The sequence below is a fragment of the Mytilus edulis genome, chromosome 5 (assembly GCF_963676685.1).
Source record: "Mytilus edulis chromosome 5, xbMytEdul2.2, whole genome shotgun sequence".
In the NCBI taxonomy this organism is placed as follows: domain Eukaryota; kingdom Metazoa; phylum Mollusca; class Bivalvia; order Mytilida; family Mytilidae; genus Mytilus; species Mytilus edulis.
The window spans coordinates 70,472,081-70,480,204 of NC_092348.1; the positions used below are offsets into that span (position 1 = coordinate 70,472,081).

At 34.7% G+C, this 8,124-nt stretch overlaps 1 long non-coding RNA gene across 1 annotated transcript; it reads right to left on the minus strand.

The window, feature by feature from the left end:
- Window positions 1-1,793: 1,793 nt before the first annotated feature.
- LOC139524348 (uncharacterized) lies at window positions 1,794-4,873 on the minus strand. Its single transcript, XR_011664774.1, has 2 exons — window positions 4,307-4,873; window positions 1,794-2,764 (listed from the first exon to the last, which is right to left on the minus strand). It is a non-coding gene; the product is annotated as an uncharacterized lncRNA (long non-coding RNA).
- Between the last annotated feature and the right edge of the window lie 3,251 nt (window positions 4,874-8,124).

Below are 8,124 nucleotides of genomic sequence, written 5' to 3' on the forward strand. Positions count from 1 at the left end.
TATAATTAGCATGCATCACTAAATGAAACTGATAAATTGATTGCTCCCTTAATGTCCAGTGGCAAATATATCACGCATATTCATGACGAGATGCGAAATGGATCGACCTGAAGCAAATGATTGATACATCACCAAGACAGTGAGTTCGCTGAGGTAAAACGTATGCCGTACTAGAATGCTGTATGGATTTTGCTCATTGTTAAAGGCCGTACAGTGACCTTTGAACGACTTTGACCCCCCCCCCATCTATGCAGAGCTATAAAAAAACAGTACATTAAGGGGTGTTACACAGACTCTTTTTCGATGATACACAGACTCTTCTTAATTGTTACACGGACACTTTTTATGAATAGAATCACTCGTGCATGATCAGTGAGTTCATGGGCACTTTAATTTTCAATTAGATTTGAACTTTTTGGTTCACCGACTTATTTCCTGTCTTTTTATTGGATAAAATATTTACGTTAGCATCAATATCTATTTTCCGAAACATTTCCAGTAAAATACTATTCATATTAGTACACCAAGGGATTAGACATTTAACTTCAAGGGAGGGGGGGAGGGTATGGTATAGTAAATCAAATTGTCATCACTGTTGGGTTTTTCGTCTGAATATTTTACATTAACTGTGTCAGATGCCTCATTACAGGCCGAACCTTTTATAGGGTGCTCATTATAAAGTTTTAGTTTTTGGTCATTGTTGAAGGGTGTGCAGTGACCTATTATATAGTGACTAACAAGTAAATCACTTGGTCTACATGGTTTAAATGGTTGATAGTCGTCTCACCATATCTCCTTAGGCCAAAATAAAAATTGTTTGTTTCCCCTCCCCACACCCAGGTAAAAAATAAGCCCCCTGGGATGGGAAACAGACATTCTTTTAAATGTGGACTTATTCATGATCTTTCTATTGAAATTCTGAAATAAGAAGATTTTACTAGTCTATAAGTATCACATAAACTTTACATTATCAATAATCCATTAAAATGAAGTCCAGTCAAAATAACCATGCCAGACAGATATAGGACAGATAATTTCATGAATTTCATGAATTTTTGAATTTCACAGTTCTTCCATACCCCAAATTTATGGTTAAATGTTTATAGTAACCATAGAAACAGAGAAAAAGACTAAACATAAAAACCATGAAAATGGTGTCATTGTCAGATGAAATAAGCCATTCAAAAATGTCAAACATGTACAACTTACATTTATTCCATAATTATGCCAAAAGTAGTGATCCTATACATGTACAATGTAGCTTATAGCTTTTGAGAAACATTGATGACCTTCGGCTATTGTAATTTTATTAGCATGATTAGGAAGTATAAACTGAGAAACAAACCTAACCATGTTAACATTGTATCAAACTGAAATAACCTTAATCACTTAAATTATCCATGAAGGTCAAGGTCAGGTCAACCCAACCTGATAGACAAAATAGATCTTTCAAGATACTCATATACAATAAAATGTATCCAATTATATATATAAAATATACAGTATAAAAGCGCATTTCATTGATTAAGTAACAGTATATTTTACATGCAGTCGTTGAACCATGAAAATGGGGTCAGGTGCAATGTACATATAATGGCAAACTGAAACATCATAACATATTAATTACCTACTAGCATCTGAATACAAGACAAGAAACATCCAGCTCTTTTAGCTTTTAAAATGTAAAGCTCTATAAAATAGCTTACATCATCACCCCAAGACTGTAATACAAATTTCTTGTATACAACCAACTTTCATGACTTTTGTGTAAGGCGAGACAAAATAAAATGATACTTTGAAGTACATGTATTGTTTAATATGTTTGACTACTATTATAAAATGCCAGTTTCAGAATGAACAGTAATTTAGAAGATTATTAAAATACATGTAGATACATTCAGACTATTATAACTATACAGCAAGCTGTCATTCGACTCTAACCAACAACCATGCCAGAGCTGTAAACTAAAGCTTGTCTAGGTTGGTAAAAACTTCCATCATCATGCATATATATGACACTAACCAATAGTGATGGACCGTGACAGACCCTCATGGAAAGTAAAGGAGGTTTAACACTCCCTGGTGGTACATGTAGCCAACAATAGCAATGGCAGCATAGAAACTCTTATTATATCCAAATTCTTATTTCAAATGAATAATTATCCAAGGTGAATCAGATGATGTATGATCATGATGCTGCACGTTTAGTATTGACAATGATTCATATTCACTGAAACTAGAAATTTCCATTATTCCAATTTTCTATTCTTAATGATATAACTATCCAAGATAATCATGGAATTAAGATATGATGCACTACTAATATTCCTAGAAAACTTTAAATTCTCTTTATTTCAAATTGTTAATATTACTTATTTCAAATATATATATATATATATATATCAAAGGTATGCTCTGTCACCAAGTAATGTAGTACATTGTATTTCCTACATTTTTTCTATGAATTGTAAGTTTGCTATTTGTTCAATTCACAATTCTCTTTTTGTCCAATCAGATCATCCCATCAACTGTACATCATGACATAATGCTGTTAGCTCTATCAACGTTATTTCCAAACCAATAAGTAACACAAAATTATGAATGAATCCACCATTTCACAATTTATAGCTACAGGTACAAATGAGGTACCATATGAGAGTAACTTAGTGACACTATATATTTCCTTTATATACATTGATATACATGATATATGCCGCTTCATAATCTGGCTGGGAATCATGCTCAAACCAATGTGATATCTTATCTACAAAAAAAACATACATTAAGAATAAAGTATTTATTATATACATGATATATAAACTTGTATAATTTATCTACAAGAAAAACTAGCAATCATAATTTGCTTGACAACAAAGTTTAATGATGTAAAGAAATGAATTTATGACTTATACAATTTAATTGATAAGTCCCTTATGAGAAGAAGAATAAAACCCTTTTTTGAGGTTCTATTTCTAAAACAAAATGTTCTCTCTTTCTACATCAATGTTTTCTTAGGTGTATACTTCATTGAAGGGTTACTGTCTAATAGAGGCTATAGCATTGTATAGCACTATACTTGTTGTGATCAATTTATAATACTTTTTTATTTTAAAATAGAATTTGTTGAATATTACTACCAACGTGACATGGTGACAAAGCAAATAGTATTTATAAGATTCTTCTTCTTCTTTATAATCCATCAACATACTGATGATAACGTGTCCGGCACTTATTTACAGTAACTATGCCGTGCATGCGTGGGATCTAATTTTTATTTAGTCATGACAGTCATGACAGTGAATAATAATTAATATACAAAAGATAAAAATAAAAATTTCAACATAATTTCTTTTTCTTGTTATAACATATATTTAAGTTCTACAAAATTTAGAGCATAACAAATCATTTATAACAAAATAATGAATCATACCCGGTAAAATCTTAAATTTCTTATCACAAAAGATGAAAAGTGTCAAAAATTGTTGTTAAGGACGCAATGTCGTCTCATCATTTGGAAACAGGCATGTCAGGGCACAATATCAATATACTCTTTTTTTGGCCCCGGGCAATTTTGAGGTTATTGCATATATATAAACCCAAGCCTTGAACATGTTGAAGGTATTCATAACACATATGTGACAAATTATAATTATTGTACATCACCCACCAGTGGCTATATAAATAGGTATATCATCGTCGTAACTAGTCTGAGATTACTCTGACGTCCAAACGGCTGTTTTGCCAGACAAGCTTGTCTCGGACTACATCGTAACATGTGAAGATTGGTTGGTTATTGGTTAATAAAAAAAAGTGACAAATATTTCATGCAAATTTAGGACGTGACAGTTATCAATACATTAACATACAATATATAGGATTACTCGATCAGGGGTTTAGGTCTTGTAACTGTTGTATAGGCCATCCCGCACAACCATACCATTGTGAATACCCCACATGTCAATGCATGTTAGGCAATAAACAGGGGTGGATCCCGCCATTTTTAAAAGGAGGTTTAAACCATACTAGTTTATATGTAACTTTTTAAATCATGCATTGATCTTCCAAAAAACATGAAAAAGGGGGGGGGGGTCCAATCACAGGAACAATTTTTTAACAAGCCCAAATTCTTACTTTGCCTTTGAACAGGCTACTATCCAAGAGTGTGGAGTATTGGAACGTCGATTCATACCTGTATGCACAAATTTAACAAATGTGAACATTTTTCCTTCAAATTCTTGGGTGATGATCCATGTCAGATCAATGATTATTCTGATAGACATGTATTAAAATATTCATTTCTACTCACCAATTGCAATTTCCAGCTCAGCTTATATTGTACTATAGTTTCCTTCTACCATGTCAACGATTTTATGTAAAATAAGTTAGCTATTAGAAGCGCTGACACTGCCGACACACATGCGACATGAATGCAACAAAAATAAAGAGGGTACGGTAACGTTAAATCGTTTACGGGCGAAGAATTATTTTCCGTTTTTAATTAAACTTGTCAGATTTGATTAATTATCGTCGAAAAATGTCCCTAATGGATAGTCATTCAAATTAAACCAGCTTTATTATGCTGTATGCATGTAATATATATGTAACCTGGTCTTTAAATGTACTTTAAGTACAGTGTCTGACGTATTTATAAACATTTTCTTGATTATTTATCCTATTTCAAATATAAATTTGAATGAATTTATAAGCCTTTTTCTGCTATAATATTCAAACTTTATTTTTTAACGAAGGCTTCTGGTATGTAGTTTTTTTTACAAAAGGCTCTCGAATTATAGACACATTAAAAAATAAAGATGGAAAGTCAAACGCATGAGTCTGGCAAAAATAAAGTTAACGGACAATGTCATGACAATAAACAGAAAACGATCTATATATTTTTTTCCCTGCCTCAAATTTACTCAAATGCAATTTATATAGGTAACATAAAAGATAAATGATAATGCATTCATTTACAATATTTAAAAATAGTTACATCTTAAATTTAATTTAACATATTAAGATCACGTTTTCAAGTGTTCACGGCCGACATCCGTTATTATTAAATAAGGGTGTAAAAATGAATGACAAATTCTTCACCACGTACGGCAGTCTGTAATTGCATATAAAACGTATTGCAATCACTTGTAAACCATTAAATACAAAGGTTCAGGTGCTTATATTCAATAATCAAATATTATTTCGGCAATCTGTTGATTTTTTTTAGTCAATTCGCGGCGATTTGTGCAGCAGTATGACTTTGAGCTACTTTTTTTATTTATATAATTATAAAACAGTGTTAAATAATTAAATAGGAAGAAGTTAGAATTAAAATTGAATATTTGTTTTATTTAAATAACATGATTAAGGGGACGTGGTAGACTTTCAGTTAAAAAAATCGTCTTCTTTCACAGTTTTATTTTATTCTTGAAAGGGGAGCAACCCTTGATAAATAATGGGAAAGTTTCACTCGTTTTGTGTCCAAATTATTAAAATCTGAACACGACTGGACACGGTCTGACAACATCTTGACGTCAGTTTGTATCCATGGTCTGTTTTGGTCTGACACGGTCTTAACGGATCTAAACAGCTCGCTAGAAGATACAGTCTTAAATATCTTGACATGCCTTAACGGGACTAATTTACCTAATGAGACTATCGATCCGAATGGAGACTGAACGATCTGACAAATCTTGACGTTTTCCTCTAGCGGTAAATCCAGTCAATTAAGATACGATCAGACCAAAATGACCGTTTCAGACTGAAATCGTGCTACTAGTGGCTTATGATCGGAGAGATTTGAAGAAGGCTTATTCTCTTTGGTAAAGTGCTACCCAAAGGATTTTTTCGTGAAAGCAGCATACCATCTGTATATACATTGGACATCCGTTCTGTCCGGACATCTTTTTTTCATCCGTTAGGCGTCCGTTCGTGCTATCCGGTGAGGTGTGACCGAAGCACGAACGGACGCCTAACGACTAAAAATAAAAGTTGTCCGTTGACAGAATTGTTATCCGTTGGGAGTCCGTTGATGTACTGACCTAATACAACGGACGTGTAACGGATGCCTTACGGACACATACCGGATATGCAAAGTACAAGAAACAGAAACGTACCGGACAGAACGGATGTCGAACGTACATCCAACGGAAGAGTACCGCATAAAACGCACACCTAACGGAAGCGTACCGGATAAAACGGATGAACAATATATACGGAAAAATAAAAGGCAACAATAATAATACATGTACATCGCATAAATATTCAAAATGTTTAGGTGTAACTGTTTTTGGTTTATTCTTCAAAATACCGCAAAAGGTCAGTGTCTTAAATAAGAGCTGCTTGATTGTGAAGAATCGCCCTTACTCTAAGGTTGATTATGAATAATAAGAATTCATGAACCTTAAAAAATCTGACATACCAATAATTGGCATTTCTGACGCAAAATTTTCAATTGGCATATATCCGTTTCAGATCCGTTGATCATCCGTTTTATCCGTTATACGTCCGGTACAAGTCCGTTTCTCCTTCGTTCAACATCCGTTTTATCCGTTATACGTCCGGTTGAAGTCCGTTGGTGAGTTTATCATCCAGACCACCAACGGATGTATAACGGACACGTAACGTATACAAAAAGGAAACGAAACAGACGAGTACCGTACAAACCGGACGCCTAACGGACGTTCAACGGACATTTTATCCGTTGGACGTCCGTTCAACGTTTTGAATATGCTCAAAATTTTCCACCGGACAGAACGGACGTCGACGGATAAAACGTACGCCGCTTAACGGACATGCAACGGATATGGACGGACGTCTTACGAATAAGAACGGACGTCTAACGGACATGAACGGATTGAAAAAGGTTTTCCGTTAGGCGTCCGTTCGAGCTATCCGGTAAGATGTGACCGAGGCTTTTCTTGCATCCTTATTTGCAACACACTATAAAACACGATTTTACATTTCTAGCGATAGACTTTACATCTACAGCGCTTGAATTTACATCTTCAGTGCTACACTTTATACGGATTTGGCTATACTTTTTGGACCTTTTGTATTATAGCTCTTCATCTTTTTTATAAGCTTTGGATTTCAAATATTTTGGCCACGAGCATCACTGAAGAGACATGTATTGTCGAATTGCGCATCTGGTGCAAGCAAATTGATACCGTTAATTTTATTACTACCACTGGGTTGATGCCTCTGCTGATGGACTATTAGTCCCCGAGGGTATCACCAGCCCAGTATCCAGTACTTCGGTACTGGAATGAAAATACGGATTTTTTATGTGTTATTAAAATTTGCTGTTACAAAATGATAGAAATTGTTATAAATTAAAGAATGTATCTCCCTTATGTAAAGCTCTGATTCCTTTCACGGATTTGGCTATACTTTTTGGACCTTTTGGATTATAGCTCTTCATCTTTTTTATAAGCTTTGGATTTTAAAAATTTTGGCCATGAGCATCACTGAAGAGTCATGTATTGTCGAAATGCGCATCTGGTGCAAGAAAATTGATACCGTTAATTTTATTATATCTTCAGCGCTAGACTTTACATCTTCAGTGCTGGACTTTACATCTCCAGCGCTGGACTTTACATCTCCAGCGCTGGACTTTACATTTCCAGCGATTGACTTTACATCTCCAGCGCTAGACTTTATATCTCCAGCGCTTGACTTTACATCTAGATCTCCAGCGCTTAACTTTACATCTCCAGCGCTTGATTTTATATCTTCAGCGCTAGACTTTACATCTCCAGCGCTTGCTTTTACATCTCCAGCGCTTGACTGTACATCTTGAGCGCTAGACTTTGCATATCTCTAGCGCTAGATATTACACATCTCCAGCGCTAGACTTTACATCCCCAGCGCTAGACTTTACATCTACAGCGCTTGACTTTACATATCCAGCGCTAGACTTTAGATCTCCAGCGCTGGAATTTACATTTCCAGCGCTTGACTTTACATCTCCAGCGCTATACTTTATATCTCCAGCGCTTGACTTTACATCTAGATCTCCAGCGCTTGAAAGTATATCTTCAGCGCTAGACTTTACATCTGCAGCGCTTGATTTTACACCTGCAGCGCTTGATTTTACACCTGCAGCGCTTGACTTTACATCTCCAGCGC